The sequence below is a fragment of the Rattus norvegicus genome, chromosome 2 (genome assembly GCF_021556685.1).
Source record: "Rattus norvegicus strain SHRSP/BbbUtx chromosome 2, alternate assembly SHRSP_T2T, whole genome shotgun sequence".
Taxonomy (NCBI): Eukaryota; Metazoa; Chordata; class Mammalia; order Rodentia; family Muridae; genus Rattus; species Rattus norvegicus.
In genome coordinates this window covers 131,011,328-131,037,847 of record NC_141535.1, presented here as the reverse complement: position 1 = coordinate 131,037,847, position 26,520 = coordinate 131,011,328, and positions in this window count along the sequence as shown.

The window sequence follows — 26,520 nt, the reverse complement described above, 5'->3', positions numbered from 1 at the left end:
GCAAAATCTCTACCTTGATGTGTATTTTTAATATCAGAAGAACTATAGTTGGTAAGGTGCCAGGACTGGATGGCACACAAATGTGTCAGTACATGACAACATGTTCTGGAATATTTAATCTGTAAAAGTGTCCAGATAATTGAACAACCATATATATATGTACACATATATATATATATTCTCTTATGTCCACAAGAAATGGGTTAAACATTTTACCAGATACACAGATATATTGTTGTATCAGATTAATAATGAAGTATGCTAATGCCTTAATAGAAATTGTACATTTTTTTACTATAAAGTTTGTCAATCCATTCTCTCCAGTTTTAAAATTTTATTCATTCTAAATTTGTCTGTGTTTATACATATGCCCGAATGTGGGCATATGTGTGCATCATATCTGTGTGCATGTGTGTTTCAATAATTTCATTTCACCATCTGGGTTAGCATTTTTTCACAAATAAAAAGTTTTGTATCCAAGTGCCTTGAATAAGAAAGACAATCTTAGCTTTATTAATAAATAATAACTAATTTAAACAAAAATGCTTTCAGCCAATATCTCTCCTTCTTCTCCGTGCACACTGCCAAATCTGTTGTATAAATGACTGTTTTACAGATGATGTAGCACATATATGCCTTATTCCAGTTTTCAAAAGCAGTCAAATGGAAATTGATAAAATATAATTTAATATTCTTTATATTATTCAAAGCCTAAAAGACAATACTAAATAAAATTTAACATGTCAATGATGGATATGTCTGAAGTTATTAATCTTCATTGTAGTTTTCTGTTTCTGAATGTAGATGCTTCTGTTTCATGTTTCTAATGGTTTCATAGCTCTGTGACCTGAAATTTGATTCTGGACTTATTCTTAATGAAAGCCTTATGAATTCAACATCAGTTCTGATGTGTAGTAAATTTTTGTGAGGAACCATTGACAGTTGTGTTAGTTCAGAACAGTACTATATGTATGGAATCATTAAAACATAATAATAAAGGTGACAAATGTGTAATAACTTATAAATCAAAGTGTGACAGGCCAATAATTGTGATGGCTTTCTTACTATTGGACACTAAGCATGATCATACCATCCCTAGATGACAGGGAACGTAAATGTGTGCTTGCTCTGTTCCTTCTCTCCCTATCTGTACTATTCAGTAGCCTCCAACATTCTACCAAGGAGCCCCCACTTGACTGACTTTGTCTACTATATCACCTCCCAAAGCCATGCTGCGTACAGCCAGTGTGAGATAAGGTTTGCATTCTAGGTACCTTAAGATGGGGAATAACTTTCTCACATAAGTGCTTGAGTGACTCCCTGCAAGCCATATGCAAACTAACAATTAAAAACATAATATTCATGCCAAATATTGGGTGCATAGGATTAACTTTTCTGATTTTTATTTTGAAATATGGTTCATAACATGATTTTAAAAACATACCAATGATTGTATATTTTTATTTTTATGATTATAGTTTGGCTTTTACTTACAGAAAAACTAACTGAAACTAAGAAAATATGTTGTTTTCTGAAAATACTCAGAGGTAAGGATTCTTAGTCATATTCAGTCAGGTTTCTGCATTTCTTTGCTGAAGTCTTCTGGCTCATCTTTCAATATCTTGGCTTATGTTATCTGCCAGGTGTATGGTAGTTATGAACATCCCTGTTAACACACAGACCCAAGCTTAATCAGAAGGCAAGCCCTCTCAATTCTTAGCAATATCATAATGAAAAGTATCAATTTCTAAGTTTTCTGTGGAATGTGGTTTTGACAAGGAGAAATAGGATCTAAAAGGATATATTGTTGAACAAACAGTAACCTAGGACATTTTCTATTGTCTATATCTAAACTGGAAATTTCTTAACGTTTAAAATCATTTACAGGTAGTTTTTTTATTTGTTTCTTATAATTTTTTATATTTGTTTTTACAAATGTTATACAACACTCAAGCTAATGACTTTCTCCTATTTCCTTTTGCATAATCACCAGGGGAAGTAAGTCGAGCAGATTTACACTAGTAGTAAGTATAAAGCAAAATTTGTCTTGGTTTGGTAAAAAGAACATGCTGTTATTTGACAGCATTACCCATTGGAGCCAGAGAGCAAGCTGAAAACTACAACTGAAAAGATACCATTCAATTTCATCACTTGAATTACATTATACATAATTATCAAAAGACTTGAAATGGTCAGACTTGATCATTACAGATCACATTGACTAAGCTATTGTTTTCTTGGCCTTCAGTTCAGTGCAGCCTCAGTCTGTCTCATTTGCACACTCACTCATAGCTCACAACTGAAAGAGGGGAGAAAAGAATCGTTAATGTACTCCGTAAATCAAACGTCGTTATATACTACTTAATGATTTTAAAAAGAGCAGCTCCAACTGTCAAATATTAAGAAAGTTCTGGAAAGTTCTACATGTACAAAGTGGATAACATGCTATATACCTGACTAGATTCAGAGAAACAGACATACTTAACTTACAACTTAACTTAACTTGCATACTTAACTTACATACTAAACTTGCAACTGCTAAGGTCAGAGCATATTGCAGGTTTGCCAAGCAATACTAAATGCTTTTACTCCTTTTTGAATTTGCGTAGAGTTCATAAACTGACTCCACACAGAGGAAAACTATCTTTGGTACAAAGGGCAGAAACAGGTTCTGAGAGATAACAGGAGCTTCACACACATAATATATCAGACTGTGTTAGTCCATGTGTGTTTATTTCACTTGGTCTCTAAAAATAAAGAGCTCCCAATGTGAAGGGCCATCGTGTACTAATAACACATTTTTGAGTTCCAAAGTCAATGGTACCAAAATTCTACTGTTTTAGAAGGTTTTTACATTCAGTGAAGATCAGGTTTCCTTTGTACCTGTCTTCCAAATAAGTCTTGCTACTGGGAGTGTCATTCTTGAGGACTGTCCTCTAGCAGCCTCTGTTTCATTACACTGTCCACTCTGTGTCAATGGTGAATGCATGGCAATGGTAAATCCTGAGGTACAGCCACACTTAATTTAGCGAAATAAGGCGCTCATACTAATATTTCCAACATATCTTACCCAGTGGAATGCCTCAAATTTTTGAAAAGTTGTTTCAAACTTTCATGCCTACACATAAGTTTGCAATGACTTTACTGCATTACTGTGAGAACATCTGTAAATTGCAATGTAATGCGATTTGTTACCGTTGTGTTTTATAAAAGAAGAAGAAGAAGAAGAAGAAGAAGAAGAAGAAGAAGAAGAAGAAGAAGAAGAAGAAGAAGAAGAAGAAGAAGAAGAAGAAGAAAGAGAGAATCCAGGGACATGTTTGGTAGAGCTGCTGTATGGTGCAGGTTGCCCCTGCAGGCCCATGGTGTGGCATCCCTTCTCCCTGAGGTACCAGTCACATGAGGGTATAGTATAGAAATAGAATTTATTTGGGGACATAGAGAGAGGTTTTAAGAGAGTAGTAAAGTCAGAGAAAGGGAAAGAGAGAGTAGAGGAGTAGAGACTGGCTAAGAGCATGAGGAGGGACAGAAAGGACGGAGGGGGAAGAGGTAAGAGAACAAGAGAAGAGCAGTAGGGCAATAAAGTGAGGAGGAGGCAAACAGCCCCTTTTGTACTGAATCAGGCATAGCTGTCTGTTGCCAGGTAACTGTGGGGTGGAGCTTAAACAGAATGCTAGGAGTTACTGTGCTCATTATCATTTGTTCATATTTATAGAACTGTAACTACATTTTGAAGACCAACAAGCAGCCTTTGATGTTCTGCAGGAGCAACAGTTTTCCATTTTCCTTTGCTTCAATTTCAACTTAGATGATATTGGAAATAAAAACTGAATTATATAGTATTCTCTTCCCGAGAAGTGAGTCATTGCATTCTCTACTCTTATGTACGATATAGTTCTTGCTAAGTTCAAGGGTACTTAGTTCTATTACTCTTATTTGTCTTTTAGGTTTTTTGTTGTTTTAATGATACTAGTTCAACATTCTAGAAATAACCCAGTCTCTTTTATGCTCTGTTGAAGTAAAATGCCCCATGTTCCACTCAAGGCTTAACATTTTGGTAGACAAGAAGTTATATATTGCAAAAAAGAAGCATTGTATTTCAATTGGCTTGTGACTAACTGTCGGCTAAATTTATGCACAAAACATCAATACTTATAAGAATTTCTAGAATTTTGTAATTTTAATTAAATTTCAAAAAACTAAATACAGTTAACTATCAGATCTAAAATCTATTCACTTCAATAAACTTTTATTAACTTACAACAGCCATTCAGAAAAAAAGTTGTTGTCTTTGTGACATAAACTGGTAGGAAGTTCTGTCTCACTCACACAATAATATCTGCAGTAACTGAACAATCAGCAGTGCAGGAAAAGCTCCAGTCTTAGCCTGGCTTGCTTGTATCCTTTTTCCACTTGTTCTTCATGTGGAGCTACTGTCACACACACATGCAGGCACACAGGCACACACACAAGCACGCACAGAGAGAAATAAGCTCTAACTAAATTGTGCTGCCTTCACACATGGCACAGCACTCACTCAAGTATCTGACAAAGCCCCAAGAGATGTTACAAGATTCCTGGCCATCAATGGCTCGTCCATTACTCCTCATTTGCTACTTGATAAGATTACTTTAGAAAAATCTGTTTAATTTGTCCTTTTTACTCCAAGTAACGAGTGTTAATCTGCAAAGTTATTTAGAAGTTATATTCCTTCAACATCATTTCTTGTACAGGTTATTAAAAGTGTGAATGGATGGATAGAAAAATTCAAATTATGCAGATAGAAATGGGAGCGGTCCCTCTGGTCAATCATGTTTATAATCCCAGCATTAATGAAGCTGAGTCGGGAGGACTGCTACAAGTATGAGATTAGTCTGTGCTACAAAGTGTATTCAAGGTTATAGCCTGTGACAATAGCATAGGATACTCTGGCAATAGGGGAATAGTATACTGGGTGGGAATAGTATACTTTTAAAAATTCTAATAATATAATCTTTTATTGAAATCTTGTAAACATGTGAGTAGATTCACAGACATATTTTTACTAGTTTATGATTTTTAAACAGGAGAAACTGGATAGAGAACCAGAAAAGTCATTATTATAGAATATTATATAATTTCTTTCATAAACTAAGTAAAGTATTTACATATGTGCTTAAAGGAGATCCTAATAATCTTAGAATATGAAAATGAAAAAAATTCACACACGTGCTTGCCAGGAAAATTCATGATCCAAGAAGCAAAACCTTCCAATATTTTAAGGATCGTGTGTAAATGGGAAGGAAGGTTATTTGCAAAGACAGGTTTTTACTAAGAGTAAAGCATGTAGGACAATATGACTGGTCATCAAGATCAACTGAGATTCAGACTTCTCAGGCATCAACTATGCCATACTACATTTCTGGAAAAAAAAACACATAGAGGGAGAAAGTCATGTAACTAGAATCTAAATTGACAAAAATACAGGTATTAGGGAGAATTAGTACAGGGAAATTAAGGGACAGTAACAACAATAGTAGATATCAGAAAATATAAAGGAACATTTTTAGTTTTCTTTTTTTTCACTTTTCATTTCCTTATTTATTTATTTATTTATTTATTTATTTACCTCCCAAATGTTGTTCCCCGCCCAGTCCCCATTTGTCCTCCCCTTTTCTTCTGGGAGGATGAGGCCCTCCTGGTTATCCTCTCCCCACCGTGGTACATCAAAATACAGGGAAACTTAAATGATCAAACTGGAATATCCATCCTCTCCTGTCCTTCCTTTGAGTTAGAAATAGAACACCCATCACCTTCCAGTAGTGTCTAAGTGACAATCAGCTTCAGGAAATGACCTAGCTAAAAATGTAATAGTGCTGGTATTAGTTTTCTAGGACAAATGAGAAACTGAATGGGTTGCATACAGAGCCTTGATTTATTTTTCCATAATCCTAGAGGCTAGAAGTTCCATAGGAATATGTCAGTATATCACAGTGAGGATAGATTTTTTGACTAGTGGACAACCTCTTTTTGTGTCCTCATATGGCCTTCCTACATGCATCTGACTAGATATCCCTCTGTCCATTTGCCATCTTTTGAGAAATCTATTCAAATTCAATAAAACTCACATTGATTACTTTGCCTACCCTTAAAGATTTTATGTCTAAGTTGTAACTTTCTTAGGCATTGTACTTGAGCATGTACATATAAATAAATGCAATACAACAAATAAAATAAGACCAAGACAGAGTCATCCCAAAGTAAACATACCAAAACAACAGGCATAATCATGTTCTCTTTTTATATCAATCAGAAGTTGTAGAGTATGGTGCATGCACCCTTTATCCCAGCTCTGAGAAGACAGTGACAAGAGGATAAAGAGTTCATGAACAGCCCGTGGTACATATCAATGTTCAGGAAACCTGTCCCGTAGGAGAAGCGCAGCTATAGGTAAATAATTAATTCATACCTACATTCATTCATTTAGTCAGGCATAGAGTTGAATGTTATAGAAAGCATGAAAAACTGTCAAATAAAACTAAATACAATTAGAAATGAGGTGGGTCAATACGATAACAATACAGATTCAAATATCATAGTAATGAGTTTACAGTAAGAAGAAAAACTATTAAATGACATTTAAACAGAAAGAAATAGACTAATAAGCACACAGATAACGCCAGATTATTTAAAACAAAGGTGTTCACATAGATATATGCACATGCTTGCATGTAATGTGAAGTTTTCACATTTTATTATCTCCTAAACTCAACTTTAATTGATAGTCAACCTTTAGAAATATCATAAATAAATGAATGTACTGTACACCAAAGCTAAAGGCTATCTTTGAGCAACCAGGTAGAAAAATGTAAATCGCCTAGAAGAAATAACACTCATAGTATTATTCACTTAAGATGTGTTTTAACCAATAATGATTTACACCAAAAGACCAAGTAGGAAAACACGTCAGAGGATCATGTGGATGAAAGCCTGTTTTACAGCCACCAGATTAACTTTATTGAAGAGTTTAGTATTGTGTGAGAACGTGGATAGAAGCTTTTCTTCACCTTTCCCTGGAAATTATACTTAAAATGATTTTCAGTAAATTGCCTTAGGCTTTGTGATTGAACAATTGATGCATTTTTTATCTGTGGACATAAGACCGAGTGACAGGCATGACGAGAGAATGTACATGCGCCTGCTTACACTGGCATTTTAATATACAGCTACTTGATCAACAGGGTGTGGAGAATTGAGAGATTGGCCAGTAAACTCACAGCCCAATTATGCATTATCTGAAGTAGATGGTACTACTTCAAATCACATTTAGAAGGAAGGAAAGGAAGGAGGGGTTGTAGGTTAAATATGTTAGTCACACAGGGAAAAAATAGTCACATGAGAAAATAATAGAGTTCACTTGGTCTAAGAGTCGCTAATGTCAGGGGATTCAGTACCTTGAGTCATAAACTTCTCTAATTTCTAAAGTGTGTTACATGTTATGAATACAGGAATAAAAGGAAATGACTGTAGGGATCTATCTGCATAACTTAAATACTAAAATAATAATAAAGTAATAACTGAAGGATGTGGTATTTGATACATAGCAAAAAATGCCTACGTTAACAATAGAAAGCAAAAAAAAAATTATAGCTCAAAATGAAGAGTCAAATTACCAAAGTACGAAGAGCTCTGGTTGGTTGTTTTTTCTATGGATTGCAAACCACCTCAGCTACCTAGTCCTTCCTCTAACTCCCCGACTGGGAACCCTGTGCATAGTCCAATGGTTGACTGTTAGCATCAGCCTCTATATTAGTTTTGCTCTGGTAGGGCTTCTCAAGAGACAGCTATATCAGGCTCCCGTCAGCATGCAACTCTTTGCATCTCCAGTAATTTCTGGGTTTAATGACTGTATGTGTGATGGATCCCTGTGTGTGGCAGTCTCTGGATGGCCTTTACTTCAGTCAGTGCTCCACATTTTGTCTCAGTATTTCTTCCTCTGAGTATTTTGTTTCCCCTTCTAAGAACAACTGAAGGATCCACACTTTTGTTTTTCTTCTGTTTGAGCTTCATGTGGCCTGTAAATGATACCTTGGATATTCTGAGCTTTTGGGCTAATATCCTGTTAACAGTGAGTGCATAGCATATATGTCCTTTTATGATTTTACTTCACTCAGGATGATATTTTCTAGTTCCATCTATTTGCCTAAAAGTTTTATGAAGTCATTACTTTTAATATCTGACTAGTACTCCATTGTGTAAATGCACCACATTCTCTGTATCCATTCCTCTGTTGAAGGACATCTGGGTTCTCTCAAACTTCTGGTTATTATAAATAAGGCTGCTATGACCATAATAGAGCATGCAAGCTTGTTATATGTTGGAGTATCTTTTGGGTATATGCCCTGGAGTGGTATAGCTGGATATATTCAGGTAGTACTAAGTCCAATTATCTGAGAAACCTCCAGACAGATTTCCAAAGTGGTTAGACCAGCTTGCAATCCCACCAACAATGGAGGAGTGTCAACCAACCAGAATCTCCAGAGCTTCCGTGGACTTAACCACCAACCAAAGAGTACACATGGAGCGACCCATGGCTCCAGCTGCACATGTAGCAGAGTATGGCCTTGTTGGATATCAATGGGAGGAGAGGCGTTTGGCCTGCAAAGGCTTGATGTTCCAGTGGAGGGTAATGCCAGGGTGGGGAGGCAGTAGGGAGTGATTGGGTGGGTAGAGGAGCACCCTCATAGAAGTAGGGGTTGGAGTTAGGGGATAGGGGATTTCAGGAGGGGAAACTGGGAAAGGGGATAACATTTGAAATGTAAATAAAGAAAATACCTAAGGGAAAAAAAAGGAAAATAGAGCTCTGGAATAAGTTTCAGAAATGAGAAGAATAAACAGATATGCTACTTGATTTTTTTTTTATTAACTTGAGTATTTCTTATATACATTTCGAGTGTTCATCCCCCTCCCCCCTCCCCTTCCTTATGGGTGTTCCTCTCCCAACCCTCCCCCCATTGCCGCCCTCCCCTACTTGATTTTAATTCAGAAAAATACGGTTTAATGCCTTGATATCTAAAAAGATAAAGTTTTTACCCAGGGTAGCAAATCATGATGCATTTATTTTATTAATAGTTTTGTAGTAACACCATATCATTGACTCTGTTAACAAATACAGATTCAAAAGTTATAAAATTTTAATAAAATAAAATTCCAACTTTCCAATGTAGATTGAATACAAATAAATTATAACAATCTCTTTTTGAATTTACTGATTATACAATTCCTTAACACGAGTATTGATATTTTATCTTTCCTAAGCACAACAAATGTTCTATTGGAGAAAATTGACCATTTTTATACCTTATAAGAAAGTTTAAGACTTTTAAAAACAATAAAAGTCATTCAAAAGAAGAACATTCTTTTGAAACTTTTCAATAAAACTTCAATTCTATGACATTGTTGAAAAGAGAAGTCCAGTCACTTTAAAATTATACAACTTGTTAAATCAAAATGAAAATTAAATATTAAAATGAACTCATCAAATGCTATAAGACACCAGTGAAGTAATATCATATGAAAATTGATATAAATAACCACATCCCGTGAGAAAATAAGATAGTACTAAATCTAGAGAGATGACTCAGCAGCACTTAAGAGCACTCCCTGAACATTCAAAGAACCTGAAGTCAGTTACAATACCAATGGCAGGCAAATTACCTTCAACTCCAGCTCTGGGAGAATTGATGCTTTCTCTGGCTTTCTTAAGTACACACTTTAATGCACACTCACACACACACATAAACACACACACACACACACACACACACACACAGACACGTGCGTTTGCGCACATGCAAAGAGAGAAACTGAGAAAGAGATGGGGTTGGGGGGGGGAGAGAGAGAGAGAGAGAGAGAGAGAGAGAGAGAGAGAGAGAGAGAGAGAGAGAGAGGATGTCAAGTAAATTAATGTTTAAAACCTACAACAAATTTAAAAAAAAACACAAAAACAAAAATAATCCAGAAAAAATTGTGAACATCCTCCTTAAGAAAATGAACATCAATTTATGTCACTGTTTTAAGAGTATTGAATGAACTAAATCTCTACTACTCTTGTGGTCTTCTTGATTTTATGCATCCAAATATGTGTGTGTGTGTGTGTGTGTGTGTGTGTGTGTGTGTGTGTATACATATACATATACATATACATTTATAAAAAACAGAAAACTTAAAATTCTAAGCAATTATCCAGCCCCCAAAAGAGATCTTCTGGAAAGAGTATGATTTCACTTCCCACCTAAGTGACATTAGAGTAACACTTCCTAAATGCAGCTAAAGTCAGATTTATAAATACATATACAGATAGTCTGCAGTTACCAAGTAGCACAGAATATATAGTCTGTTCAATATTTTGTATGGATTTCTTATTATAAGAATAAGAACAGCTGTATATACATAACCATATAGATGCATATCTATGTGTTATGACTATGATTACTGCTTATATATTCTTGGATAAGTAATCAAGAAGGTAGGACTCTACCATTAATGGTGTCAAGTGACAGCACATACAGGAAGCACTGAGCATTATTAGCTTAAAAAGAGATGTTTTCATTATGCAATTATTGCTTGAGGAATCATTAGCTGTAACAAAAGCTGTATGCATCAGCTAAACATATGTCTTATTCTAAAATTTATACTCCTTCTAATAGTCAGTAATCCATTGAGTCAAGATTACCTTAGAAATATAAGGAGGACCTAAACCAAAATAATTTCTCTTAGAAAGTGAACATGCAAATTATCAGCTAAATTACTTGTACTTAATTAGTCATTTTGTATAATGACAGACATTCTCTTTGGGTCTTTTCAGTCTGTTTGATAATGTCCTGTAAAGTTATTTAAGTTCTAATTATTGTACAGGCCCTGCAGAAATGTAGTGTTAATCTAAATATGCAGGCCTGAACAACTCTGGCACTCTTGTACTCCTGAGGCAAACCGCGATGCTAAATGTCTGTTATACAGGTCTGGGTATCATTAAGACTGGGATAATAATGTTCCTTTCTTTTTAAAAAATATTTATTTTAATTTTAGAGGTTGTATTTATATCATGTGTTTCTTCTTTTTCTTTCTTCCAAATCCTCTCATATACCACTCCTTAATCTCTATCGAATTCAATGCCTCTGGACTTAACAATCCCTTCTTATTGGAGAAAGGGGAAAAAAGCCTTTTAATACCGATTGAATGATTAATAGTGTTGGTTCATTTAGTTTTATTTAAATTTTTAAATTTCAAAACTGCCTTCACATTTGCATATGACTTTTTTCCAGTTAGTGTTAAAATAACCAAGTTGTACTTACCATAACCACATAAGAAGCAAGAACAATTAATCATACTACACTTTTCTTGAATTGCCCTCAAATTGTTATAGGAATATTTTATAAACAATTGCACAGAATTCACTTAGAGTGCAATGCACTTAATTCAAATAAAAGAAGAAAAATAATAACTACTTATTTCCCAGGTTCTTTTTTTTTTTTTGGTTCTTTTTTTTTTTTTTTATTTGGAGCTGGGGACCGAACCCAGGGCCTTGCGCTTCCTAGGCAAGTGCTCTATCACTGAGCTAAATCCCCAACCCCATTTCCTAGATTCTTATTTTAAGTCTAATGTATGCAGGATAAAGCAGTAGGAAGTTGGAAGTTTCCAGGATCAGCATGTTTATTCTCAAGGAGTGTATGTGTGTGAAAATATAGAAAGAGGTTTGTCTAAATGGAGAGAAACTTGAAGCAATCCCACTAAAATCAGGGACTAGACAAGGCTGCCCACTCTCTCCCTACTTATTCAATATAGTTCTTGAAGTTCTAGCCAGAGCAATCAGACAACAAAAGGAGATCAAAGGGATAGAGATGGGAAAGGAAGAAGTAAAAATATCACTATTTACAGATAATATGATAGTATATTTAAGTGATCCCAAAAGTTCCACCAGAGAACTACTAAACCTGATAAACACCTTCAGCAAAACAGCTGGGTATAAATTAACTCAAGTAAATCAGTAGTCTTCCTCTACACAAAAGAGAAACAAGCCGAGAAAGAAATCAGGGAAATGACACCCTACATAATAGTCTCAAATAGTATAAAATACCTCAGTGTGACTTTAACCAAACAAGTGAAAGATCTGTATGATAAGAACTTTAAGCCTCTGAAGAAAGAAATTGAAGAAAATCTCAGAAAATGGAAAGATCTCCCATGCTCATGGATTGGCAGGAATAATATAGTAAAATGGCCATTTGACCAAAAGCGATCTATTGATTCAATGCAATTCCCATCAAAACTCCAATCCAGTTCTTCATAGAGAAAGACAGAACAATTTGCAAATTCATCTAGAATAACAAAAAACCCAGAATAGGTAAAACTATCCTGAACAATAAAACGACTTCAGGAGGAATCACTATTCCTGAACACAAGCAGAATTACAGAGCAATAGTGATAAAAACTGCATGGTATTGTTACAGAGACAGGCAGATAGACCAATGGAATAGAATTGATACCCAGAAATGAACCCACACACCTATGGTCACTTGATTTTTGACAAAGGAGCCAAAACCATCCAATGGAAAAAAGATAGCATTTTCAGCAAATGGTGCTGGTTCAACTGGAGGTCAGCATGTAGAAGAATGTAGATCAATCTATTTTTGTCACCATATACAAAGCTTAAGTCCAAGTGGATCAAGGACCTCCACATCAAACCAGATACACTCAAACTAATAGAAGAAAAACTAGGGAAGCATCTGGAACACATGGACACCGGAGAAAATTTCCTGAAAAAAACACCAATGGCTTATGCTCTACGATCAAGAATCGACAAATGGGATCTCATAAAACTACAAAGCTTCTGTAAGGCAAAGGATACTGTGGTTAGGACAAAACGGCAACCAACAGATTGGGAAAAGATCTTTACCAATCCTACAACAGATAGAGGCCTTATATCTAAAATAAACAAAGAACTCAAGAAGTTAGACCGCAGGGAGACAAATAACCCTATTAAAAAATGGGGTTCAGAGCTAAACAAAGAATTCACAGCTGAGGAATGCCGAATGGCTGAGAAACACCTAATGAAATGTTCAACATCTTTAGTCATAAGGGAAATGCATATCAAAACAACCCTGAGATAACACCAATGGTTTATGCTCTATGATCAAGAATCCACAAATGGGATCTCATAAAACTACAATGCTTCTTTTTTTTTTTTTTTTTTTTTTGGTTCTTTTTTTCGGAGCTGGGGACCGAACCCAGGGCCTTGCGCTTCCTAGGCAAGCGCTCTACCACTGAGCTAAATCCCCAACCCCTACAAAGCTTCTTCAAGGCAAAGCACACTGTTGTTAGGACAAAATAGCAACCAACAGATAGGGAAAAGATCTTTACCAATCCTACAACTGATGGAGGGCTTATATCCAAAATACATCAAGAACTCAAGAAGTTAGACTGCAGGGAGACATATAACCCTATTAAATATGGGGTTCAGAGCTAAACAAAGAATTCACATCTGAGGAATGCTGAATGACCGAGAAGCACCTAAGGAAATGTTCAAAACCTTTAATCATAAGTGAAATGCAAATCAAAACAACCCTGAGATTCCACCTCACACCAGTCAGAATGGCTAAGATCAAAAACTCAAGTGGCAGCAGATGCTGGCAAGGATGTGGAGAAAGAGGAACACTCCTCCATTGTTGGTGGGATTGCAGACTGGTACAGCCATTCTGGAAATCAGTGTGGAGGTTCCTCAGAAAATTGGACATTGAACTACCCGAGGACCCAGCTATATCTCTCTTGGGCATATACCCAAAAGATCCAACAAATAACAAAGACACGTGCTCCACTATGTTCATCGCAGCCTTATTTATAATAGCCAGAAGCTGGAAAGAACCCAGATGCCCTTCAACAGAGGAATGGATACAGAAAATGTGGTACATCTACACTACTCTGCTGTCAAAAACAATAACTTTATGAAAGTCATAGGCAAATGGATGGAACTGCAAAATATCATCCTGTGTGAGGTTACCCAATCACAGAAAAACACACATGGTATGCACTCATTGATAAGTGGATATTAGCCCAAATACTAGAATTACCCTAGATGCACAGAACACTTGAAAGTCAAGGATGAACAAAATGTGAATGCTTCACTCCTTCTTTAAAAGGGGAACAAGAATACCCTTGGCAGGGAATAGGGAGGCAAAGTTTAAAACAGAGGCAGAAGGAACAACCATTCAGAGCCTGCCCCACATGTGGCCCATACATACACAGCCACCAAACTAGATAAGATGGATGAAGCAAAGAAGTGCAGGCTGACAGGAATGGAATGTAGATCTCTCCTGAGAAACACAGCCAGAATATGGCAAATACAGAGGCGAATGTCAGCAGCAAACCGGTGAACTGAGATTGTACCCCTGTTGAAGGAATCAGAGAAAGGACTGAAAGAGTTTGAAGGGGTTGAGACCCCATATGAACAACAATGCCAATCAACCAGAGCTTCCAGGGACAAAGCCACTACCCAAAGATTATACATAGCCTGACCCTGGGCTCCAACTGCACAGGTAGCAATGAATAGCGTAGTAAGAGCACCAATTGAAGGGGAAGCCCTTGGTCCTGCCAAGACTGAACCAGCAGTGAAAGGGATTGTTGGGGGGAGGGTGGTAATGTGGGGAGGATGGGGAGGTGAACACCCATATAGAGGGGGAGGGGGAGAGGTTAGGGGGATGTTGGCCTGGAAACCGGGAAAGGGAGTAACAATTCAAATGTAAATAAGAAATACCCAATTTAATAAAGATGGAGAATAAAAAGAAGGAAAATAACAAGAAGAACAAACAAAGGGAAAAAATACAACAAAAAAAGAGGTTTGTGAGTCTCAGTAGATGTTGGCAAGAGTGCAAGGATGTTTGTGAATGGGAATGAAGCTTCGATCAGGTTTAGATTAACAAAACAACTAGATATCTGATCATCCTAGCTCAGGGGAGATAAAAACAGCCTTAGCACACTGGCTGAGGCAAGTGTTTAAGTTGTCTGGAATTTACAACCATTTCCCATGTAAATGAAGAAAACAATCCAAACCAATTTCATGCATATCAATCTCAAGCACTAAGAACTAGGAAGAGATTGTGTTTGCTCTGTGGAGATGTAAAAGAATGCTTCACAATTGGAAAGCAATACCACCAAGAATCTTGAGACTCTGCCCTTGAGTATGAGGTGATAACAGTAAATAGTAGACATTCAACAAATATTATAGAATATTTTCTTAATTTTCAAATGTATAAAGATGGTTTAAAGTAACCATCGTAAAATACAACTTAGAACTCTTCTAGTTTTCTGGGCAGGCACTCTGTAGGCACATTCAAAAGAAACGTGGTAGTATAATTTTGATACTTAATGATATTTCACAACATTTACATTGATTTTTGATTCTTTAAAAATTTCAAAAACCAACTGAGAGTATCTATACAAAAAGCAGAAGTAATGCAAAATATGTTGAACCACTTGGTAATCATAAGAGAATTAATCATAGCAAATATATTGGAAGTCATTTGTATGGTATTGAATAGCAGTTCAAATATTAATATACAATATTGTTTTAAGACAAATCAATAAGAAAAATAAAATTCTGGATTTGTCATATCACAGTTGTTCTTTACAAATTTCAGAGAGAGAGAAAAAGAATATCAGAGAAATCTTTTTGGCAAACTGGTTTTCTAATCAGTTTCTTATTTTTAACAACATTGAAATAGGTTCACAAGGAAAAAATACGCCCTGCTCTGATACTGCCCAGACAACAGATGGAACACTTACATGGGTTAGTGGGTAACAGGAGTTTATGACCAACTTTAAAAAGAAACACCAGGTGTTTTTTGCAAATTATTACATTATTCATCAACAACATTTCACTGCCAAGAATCTTTGAAAAAAGCTTCAAAAGCAATGAAATTGCTTGGCTATCAGTGCACAAAGTACAAAAATAATTAATAAAAAATAAGCAATCTGGGAATTGCTTTGGAAATTTTGATTTCTAACATTGACCTGAAATAGTTTCAAAAGATTTTGTTGTTTTCTTAGATTGCATCTTTTAATCAGTGAAATAAAATAAAATAAATTACTTTGCACAGTTCTCTACTTTGACTCATATATTTGTAATATTGAGACACGTTTTCCAAAGTAAGCAAGAAAAAGATGTTACAGGTCATTATTGTGCAACTTTCTCTCTTGAGATAGAACACAGCAGGCATGTACAATGTTTAAATTATATATATATATATATATATATATATATATAAATATATATATATATTTCCCTAGTCTGGTTCAGTTTTCTAAAACAATATGGGATTCGCATACTTCTTTCTCCTCTCTGGAATGGGCTGACATTTTCTTCTTTGCAATTAGGTGAATGCTCTTTGCTTATCCAGTATGCCTAATTTGTGAAGCCTACTGAAAATACAGATGTCACAAAGGCCCATTAGAAATAAGTAAACTCATTTTTAAAGAAAAAGAACAATAAACCACTGAATATGGGGAAAGTATCTAAAAATACATGGGCTCTATTATGGTAATACACATTCCTGTTGCTTCGATGTCAATGAAGCAATTAAGTTAATTGAACAGTTGTTGAGCTCAAAGGGGGATTTATTTTCACTTATTGAACTAATTACGAGGTTTTTCCTGTAACCTTCATGAAAATTCGCAAAGATAATATTCACATTCTTTGTTAATGAGGAAACTATCTATAGGGTATTTTTCATAGAAATAATCTAAGAATTAGTATCTGCTGTTGTGGATACAGTCCTATTGGTAGAGTATTTTTGTAGCATGCATGAAATTCCAGCACCTTGTATGCCTGCTTTGGTGGCACAGCCTATAATCCATGCACTTGCAAATAAGCTGCAGAAAGATTAGAAATTTTGGTCATCTCAGCTACACAGTATTTCAGGGCCAGCATGGGCAGGACACTTTATTTCCAAAATTAAAATAATAAATATTCCCATCTGAACATTAACTCAAGTCTGTGAAAGTAGTATACTTCATGTTCCTGAAGTTTTATAATTTTTGCTGAAATATATAATTAAAAATGATAGATAGGGATATATGAATGGTTAGGCATGTAAAGAATTTGTTATGCAAACACATGAGAGCCAGAGTCAAGATCCCCAGCACCTATGTAGGTGGTAGTTGAGTATGGTGGGTCATGGGTCATCTCTAATTCCAAGAATTTAGACGCTGGAGATAGCAGATAATTGGAGAAAGGTAAGTCACTAAGCATGCAATATCTGCAAACTCTTGGTGTTCCTGAGAACTGCATGTCAACGAGAGAGTGGGGATGATTGAGAAAATTATGGGCTTCAGGCCATTGAACAAACATGCATTCACATTCACATGCATTCATATGCTTGCACATAAAGTAACCCACACACATTCAAAAACATACATGGACACACACACAGCAAAAAGAGGTAAGCTATTAGGTAGATGGATTTTTAAAATGTATTTAGCATGATATTTTGGTATTTTACATGTTAAGATAGTCTGCATTTTTAGCTATCTACAAAACATACCAAAATCTATAATATTATAATTTTATTTTCCAAAAACATTTTCATTTTTCTTTTCCAATTCATCCCTAATTTTACTTTATGTATTTAATATTCTATACATGGTACTCATCCATTAAAATACAAAGACCTCTCCATCTGTGTCCAGTCCTGGGTCTGTCCCACAGCTCTCAAATCCAAAACCTGACCACAGAAAGCTGATATGTCAAGACTGCACTCCCTCCTAAGCCCAGAGCCCACAGGTGAGACCCCACATTCCCTCCACTGACTATCCAAGGAGAGACCCACCAAGAGGACGTAGGGCACAAGAGCCTCAAGATGGCCTAGAACAAGACACTTCTTGTCTCCATCTGCTCCCAGAGCTAAGGCTGTCCCACAGTGCTCCAGACTTAAAACTTGCCCTGAGAGAGCTGGTCTTCCAGGAGCACTCTCACTCCTAAGATCACAGGCTGACAGGCTCACAAGCTCACAGGCTCACAGGCCCACAGGAGGGACAAGCTCCAGTCAGAGACAGAAAGACCAACTAACATCAGCTATAACCAGATGGCGAGAGGCAAGTGAAAGAACCTAAGCAAAAGATACCATGACTACTTGGTTCATCAAAGCCCAGTTCTCCCACCACATCAAACACTAGACATCCCCACACATTGTCCAGCCTTAATAGGAGGAAAAGTCTTTGGTCCTGTGAAGACTCATTTCTTCCTAATGTAGGGGAATTCTAGGGCGTTCAGGTATGAATGGGTTGGTGGAAGTAAGAGCATCCTCATAGAAGAAGGGAGAGTGGGGAGGGTGTAGGGGAGAGGGGGAAAGGGAATAACATTTGATGTGTACATATATAAAATATCCAGAAAAATAAAATTAAAAACAAACCTCAAACAGTAATTTTTACTTACCTTTTTTTGACGATTTATCTATTTAGAGCATAAAAGTTTAATATTTTAATTAAATGTATTCAATTAAAAAATACTACAAAGACCAATTTCTGTTATTTTCACTATTTCCCAAATGCATACTCTTCTTTAAAAGGCATCCAGAAGTTAAATCAGTTGAATGTCATCACATTTAGATTTGACAAATAAAAAGTTTGTGAAATCGAATATTTTACATTAATCTATTACCTTATAAAGAGCTTTAACTTTATTATGTAACAACAATTAAAAAAAAACCATGAATTTGAGAGAGTACTTGGAGATAGGTTGGAGGAAGGAAAGGGGAGGGAAGAAATGATGTCTTTATAATTTCAAAATTAAATATATTAAAGATGTAAGAATATTTAAATGTATTTTAATGAGTTCTTTCTTCCTTGAGAATTTTATGAGTAGATTATACAGATATGCCATAACTTAAATATCTGTATCTATATATCCTTTATTATTCTTTCAGTTTTATATTTAAGTAAGTCCACTTAGTAATGGGTGTCTTCATGAGAGTTTATTCATGTATACGATTTTATTTCATCATCTTTCACCATAATCCTTTATAATATTCTACTCCTTCTAAAGAACATCCAGTACCTTTAAAGACATTCTTTGCAACTTTTATTTCCTGCATATCTACATGTTATATAAACGTACATATACAAGCTCTTCTCTCTCTCACTGTCTTACTCAGAGTTACTGTTGCTGTTAGACAACATCATGAACAAAACAACTTGAGAAAAAATATTTAGTTGTTTTATAGGTCCACATTGCATTCTGTCACTGAAGGAACTCAAACAGGTTAAGGTTATATTTTGGGACACTGGCTTTAAATCATATGGGTCAAAATCAAGTGTGTAGAATCCAAAAACAGGAAAGTACTACTTTCAAGTTTATGATAGACTTCAGCTTGTGCCATCAAATGATTCTTTACCTTCTGAATGTCCAGGCACGGGCCTTGTTCTGTGTTTAAGGTGCACCAACAACTGAAGTGAAGTTTTCCTATTAGAGTTGTGGGTGTGCTACTTTCCTATCTGTATACATCAAAGCAACAGTTCTCAGTTTACTCAGAATGACATACCTTGATTATAAAACTGACATGTGTTGGAAGAAAGTTTGTCCACATCTTAAACAGGCAAGAAATAATTGGAATTAAAAGCATCTAAATAAAGGATCTATGAAAAGACCAGAGTGGCCCCTTAAATCAGGAATAATCTATGTAAATTGTAGTCAGGCTGTAGAAAGAAGTGAATCTATCTCAGTCATAGGCATCAATTCTGTTGTCATTTTGCCTTTTCTTGTGGGTCTGTTCTGATTTGTCCCACATACATGCAAGGAAATGACAGATCAATGAAAACATTCCATCTGATAGTCCTGACCAGAAAATCTATTCATGGGAAAACATTTGACTCCATAATACCATGATCAGTGCCATAGAACAAGTGATTGATAATAAATAGGTGTGTAAAATTCAGCTCAAGTCCCATGGAATGCTAGGAAATAAATATCCACACTATTTCTGATGTATTAAATATCTGTCTCTTGTTGCTGCCTGTACCTTTGGTAACAGGAAGTTATTTTTAATGTAATAACAGAAGTTTTCAATATTAGTACTTGGGTACTTACATTTGGAGTACCTTTAAATAAAAGAACATATTAAGGATGTTAGTGGCCAAGCACTAAGGCAAGACTTGAAGATTTGGGTCCTCCTGTGACATGGACCTTTGAGGATATTTGTACAGAATCTCCTGGCTTTCTCTGAGGGACTGCTCAGTTTGCTTTGATTTTGCATTTGAATTTTTGGCTTTGCTAATGTAAGATTTTAGTTTCACTTTGTCTCTATCTAACAGCCATGATCCACTCTTGTTTGTATTTGAGGATTATGGGAGCAGATCACTACTCTGTTTATTAATAACAGTGATGAACCAACATAAGGGTCTTGTCGTGTTATACCAGCTATTGTCAAAATGTTCTCTCCCAATGGGAAACTAGTTCTGACAACACTTTTCCCACAAACCTGTTCCAAACAACATTTAAATGGTTATCAAAAATTTAGGAAGTTCTTACAACAAGGATGTTTCCAAGACCTAACAAACATTCAGAGGTGAGCCAAGCAAGGAGGAGGAACTGACTCAGGTTACTAATTTGCTGAGAGTCCTGATCATTAAAATTAGATCTCTTTGTGGTTTAATTGGGGAAAGCAGGAAGAAGCTGAGGAGGGCAACCCTGTAAGAAGATCAGCAGTCTCAATTAATCTGGATGCTCAAGATCTCTCAGATACTAAACCACAAACCAGGCAGCATACACCAGCTGATATGAGGCCCCCAACACATATACAGCAGAGGACTGCCTGATATGGGTTCAGTCAGAAAAGATGCACCAAACCTTCAAGAGACTGGAAAACCCAGGAGTTCAGATGTCTGGTGGGGTGGGGACATGGTCGTGGAGACAGGAAGGTGGGGAGAAGGTATGGGATGGGGAAGAATCAGAGGGTAGACCAGGAGGAGGATAAAATCTAGAGTATAAAAAAAGATGAAATAAAATTGTAAAAAGAGGAAAAGAATAGTAGCTTCTTATTATGGGGAGATGGGTGGTACCAATAATTAAATCAGAATTTCTTGCATATAAATTCTACCACCTGTCTGTACTGTAACCACAATTGCTGCCAACCATGGTCCCTTTGTTATGTACCAATGTGCTAGGTGAAATACTCACTATTTACTGAAGTTATATTTCCTCTTTATTAATACAGTTTATAGGTTAGGAGGAAATGACAGAGATTGAGAAAACAGGAGAAAAGTACAGAGTTTACATTATTGTTAAATATAGGAAGTTTTTTTGGGGGGGCGGGGGGCTTGAACTTTTTGCTTTTATTTTTATTTATTTATTTTTATCAGATATTTTTTATTTACATTTTAAATGCTATTCCCTTTCCCAGTTTCCCAGCCATAAACCCCCTATCCCATCCCCCTTCCTTCTTCTACAAGGGTGTTCCCCTTCTCCAAACACCCCCTTTTCCCCCCAGACATTCCCCTGCACTGGGGGGAGGGTACAGCCTTGGCAAGACCAAGGGTTTCTTCTCTCATTGGTGTCTAACAAGGCCATTCTCTGCTACATATGCAGCTAGAGCCATGGGTCTGTCCATGCTTAGTCTGTGGTAGTGGTTAGTCCCTGGGAGCTCTGGTTGGTTGGCATTGTTGTTCTTAGGGGGTTGCAAGCCCCTTCAGTTCCTTCCATCCTTTCTCTAACTCCTCCAATGGAGACCCTGTTCTCAGTTCAATGGTTTGCTGCCACCAATCGCCTTCATTTATTTTTTTTATTTTTTTATTTTTATTAACTTGAGTATTACTTATATACATTACGAGTGTTATTCCCTTTCCCGGTTTCCGGGCAAAAATCCCCCTCCCCCTACCCCTCCCCCCTCCCCTCCCTTATGGGTGTTCCCCTCCCAACCCTCCCCCCATTGCCGCCCTCCCCCCAACAATCACGTTCACTGGGGGTTCAGTCTTAGCAGGACCCAGGGCTTCCCCTTCCACTGGTGCTCTTACTAAGATGTTCATTGCTACCTATGAGGTCAGAGTCCAGGGTCAGTCCATGTATAGTCTTTAGGTAGTGGCTTAGTCCCTGGAAGCTCTGGTTGCTTGGCATTGTTGTACATATGGGGTCTCGAGCCCCTTCAAGCTCTTCCAGTTCTTTCTCTGATTCCTTCAACGGGGGTCCTATTCTCAGTTCAGTGGTTTGCTGCTGGCATTCGCCTCTGTATTTGCTGTATTCTGGCTGTGTCTCTCAGGAGCGATCTATATCCGGCTCCTGTCTGCCTGCACTTCTTTGCTTCATCCATCTTGTCTAATTGGGTGGCTGTATATGTATGGGCCACGTGTGGGGCAGACTCTGAATGGGAGTTCCTTCAGTCTCTGTTTTAATCTTTGCCTCTCTCTTCCCTGCCAAGGGTATTCTTGTTCCCCTTTTAAAGAAGGCGTGAAACATTCACATTTTGATCATCCGTCTTGAGTTTCATTTGTTCTAGGCATCTAGGGTAATTCAAGCATTTGGGCTAATAGCCACTTATCAATGAGTGCATATCATGTATGTCTTCCTGTGATTGGGTTAGCTCACTCAGAATGATATTTTCCAGTTCCAACCATTTGACTACGAATTTTATAAAGCCGTTGTTTTTGATAGCTGAGTAATATTCCATTGTGTAGATGTACCACACTTTCTGTATCCATTCCTCTGTTGAAGGGCATCTGGGTTCTTTCCAGCTTCTGGCTATTATAAATAAGGCTGCGATGAACATAGTGGAGCACGTGTCTTTTTTATATGTTGGGGCATCTTTTGGGTATATGCCCAAAAGAGGTATAGCTGGATCCTCAGGCAGTTCAATGTCCAATTTTCTGAGGAACCTCCAGACTGATTTCCAGAATGGTTGTACCAGTCTGCAATCCCACCAAAAATGGAGGAGTGTTCCTCTTTCTCCGCATCCTCGCCAGCATCTGCTGTCACCTGAGTTTTTGATCTTAGCCATTCTCACTGGTGTGAGGTGAAATCTCAGGGTTGTTTTGATTTGCATTTCCCTTATGACTAAAGATGTTGAACATTTCTTTAGGTGTTTCTCAGCCATTCGGGTTCCTCAGCTGTGAATTGTTTGTTTAGCACTGAACCCCATTTTTAATAGGGTTATTTGTCTCCCTGAGGTCTAACTTCTTGAGTTCTTTGTATATTTTGGATATGAGGCCTCTATCTCTTTTAGGATTGGTAAAGATCTTTTCCCAATCTGTTGGTTGCCGTTTTGTCCTAACCACAGTGTCCTTTGCCTTACAGAAGCTTTGCAGTTTTATGAGATCCCATTGGTCGATTATTGATCTTAGAGCATAAGCCATTGGAGTTTTGTTCAGGAAATTTTTTCCAGTGCCCATGTGTTCCAGATGCTTCCCTAGTTTTTCTTCTATTACTTTGAGTGTATCTGGTTGGATGTGGAGGTCCTTGATACACTTGGATTTAAGCTTTGTACAGGGTGATAAGCATGGATTGATCTGCATTCTTCTACATGTTGACCTCCAGTTGAACCAGCACCATTTGCTGAAAATGCTATCTTTTTTCCATTTGACGGTTTTGGCCCCTTTGTCAAAAATCAAGTGCCCATAGGTGTGTGGGTTCATTTCTGGGTCTTCAATTCTGTTCCATTGGTCTTTCTGTCTCTCTCTGTACCAATACCATGCAGTTTTTATCACTATTGCTTGTAATACTGCTTGACTTCAGGGATAGTGATTCCCCCTGAAGTCCTTTTATTGTTGAGGATAGTTTTAGCTATCCTGGGTTTTTTGTTATTCCAGATGAGTTTGCAAATTGTTCTGTCTAACTCTTTGAAGAATTGGATTGGTATTTTGATGGGGATTGCATTGAATCTGTAGATCGCTTTTGGTAAAATGGCCATTTTTACTATATTGATCCTGCCAATCCATGAGCATGGGAGACCTTTCCATCTTCTGCGGTCTTCTTCAATTTCTTTCTTCAGTGTCTTGAAGTACTTATTTTATAGATCTTTTACTTGCTTGGTTAAAGTCACACCGAGGTACTTTATATTATTTGGGTCTATTATGAAGGGTGTCGTTTCCCTAATTTCTTTCTCGGCTTGTTTCTCTTTTGTGTAGAGGAAGGCTACTGATTTATTTGAGCTAATTTTATACCCAGCCACTTTGCTGAAGTTGTTTATCAGCTTTAGTAGTTCTCTGGTGGAACTTTTGGGATTACGTAAATATACTATCATATCATCTGCAAATAGTGATATTTTGACTTCTTCTTTTCCGGTCTGTATCCCCTTGACCTCCTTTTGTTGTCTTATTGCTCTGGCTAGAACTTCAAGAACTATATTGAATAAGTAGGGAGAGAGTGGGCAGCCTTGCCTAGTCCCTGATTTTAGTGGGATTGCTTCAAGTTTCTCTCCATTTAGTTTAATGTTAGCAACTGGTTTGCTGTATATGGCTTTTACTATGTTTAGGTATGGGCCTTGAATTCCTTTTCTTTCCAGGACTTTTATCATGAAGGGGTGTTGAATTTTGTCAAATGCTTTCTCAGCATCTAATGAAATGGTCATGTGGTTTGTTCTTTCAGTTTGTTTATATAATGGATCACGTTAATGGTTTTCCGTATATCAAACTATCCCTGCATGCCTGGGATGAAGCCTACTTGATCATGGTGGATGATTGTTTTGATGTGCTCTTGGATTCGGTTTGCCAGAATTTTATTGAGTATTTTTGCGTCGATATTCATAAGGGAAATTGGTCTGAAGTTCTCTTTCTTTGTTGGGTCTTTGTGTGGTTTAGGTATGAGAGTAATTGTGGCTTCATAGAAGGAATTCGGTAGTGCTCCATCTGTTTCAATTTTGTGGAATAGTTTGGATAATGATGTTATGAGGTCTTCTATGAAGGTCTGATAGAATTCTGCACTAAACCCGTCTGGACCTGGGCTCTTTTTGGTTGGGAGACCTTTAATGACTGCTTCTATTTCCTTAGGAGTTATGGGGTTGTTTAACTGGTTTATCTGTTCCTGATTTAACTTCGGTCCCTGGTATCTGTCTAGGAAATTTTCCATTTCCTGCAGATTTTCAAGTTTTGTTGAATATAGGCTTTTATAGTAAGATCTGATGATTTTTTGAATTTCCTCTGAATCTGTAGTTATGTCTCCCTTTTCATTTCTGATTTTATTAATTTGGACACACTCTCTGTGTCCTCTCGTTAGTATGGCTAAGGGTTTATCTATCTTGTTGATTTTTTCAAAGAACCAACTTTTGGTTCTATTGATTCTTTCTATGGTTCTTTTTGTTTCTACTTGGTTGATTTCAGTTCTGAGTTTGATTATTTCTTGCCTTCTACTCCTCCTGGGTGTATTTGCTTCTTTTTGTTCTAGAGCTTTTAGGTGTGCTGTCAAGCTGCTGACATATGCTCTTTCCTGTTTCTTTCTGCAGGCACTCAGCGCTATGAATTTTCCTCTTAGCACAGCTTTCATTGTGTCCCATAAGTTTGGGTGTTGTACCTTCATTTTAATTAAATTCTAAAAAGTCTTTAATTTCTTTCTTTATTTCTTCCTTGACCAGGTTATCATTGAATAGAGCATTGTTCAATTTCCACGTATATGTGGGCATTCTTCCCTTATAGTTATTGAATACCAGTTTTAGTCCATTGTGGTCCAATAGCACGCATGGGATTATTCCTATCTTTCTGTACCTGTTGAGGCCCGTTTTTTGACCAATTATATGGTCAATTTTGGAGAAAGTACCATGAGGAGCTGAGAAGAAGGTATATCCTTTAGCTTTAGGATAGAATGTTCTATAAATATCCGTTAAGTCCATTTGGCGTATGACTTCTCTTAGTCTGTCTACGTCTTTGTTTAATTTCTGTTTCCATGATCTGTCCATTGATGAGAGTGGGGTGTTGAAATCTCCTACTATTATTGTGTGAGGTGCAATGTGTGTTTTGAGCTTTAGTAAGGTTTCTTTTACGTATGTAGGTGCCCTTCTATTTGGGGCATGGCTATTTAGGATTGAGAGTTCATCTTGGTGGATTTTTCCTTTGATGAATATGAAGTGTCCTTCCTTATCTTTTTTGATGACTTTTAGTTGAAAAGTGATTTTATCTGATATTAGAATGGCAACTCCAGCTTGCTTCTTCCGACCATTTGCTTGGAAAGTTGTTTTCCAGCCTTTCACTCTGAGGTAGTGTCTGTCTTTGTCTCTGAGGTGTGTTTCCTGTAGGCAGCAGAATGCAGGGTCCTCGTTGCGTATCCAGTTTGTTAATCTATGTCTCTTTATTGGGGAGTTGAGGCCATTGATGTTGAGAGATATTAAGGAATAGTGATTATTGCTTCCTGTCCTATTCATATTTGGATGTGAGGTTATGTTTGTGTGCTTTTCTTCTCTTTGTTTTGTTGCCAAGATGATTAGTTTCTTGCTTCTTCTAGGGTATAGCTTGCCTCCTTATGTTGGGCTTTACCATTTATTATCCTTTGTAGTGCTGGATTTGTAGAAAGATATTGTGTAAATT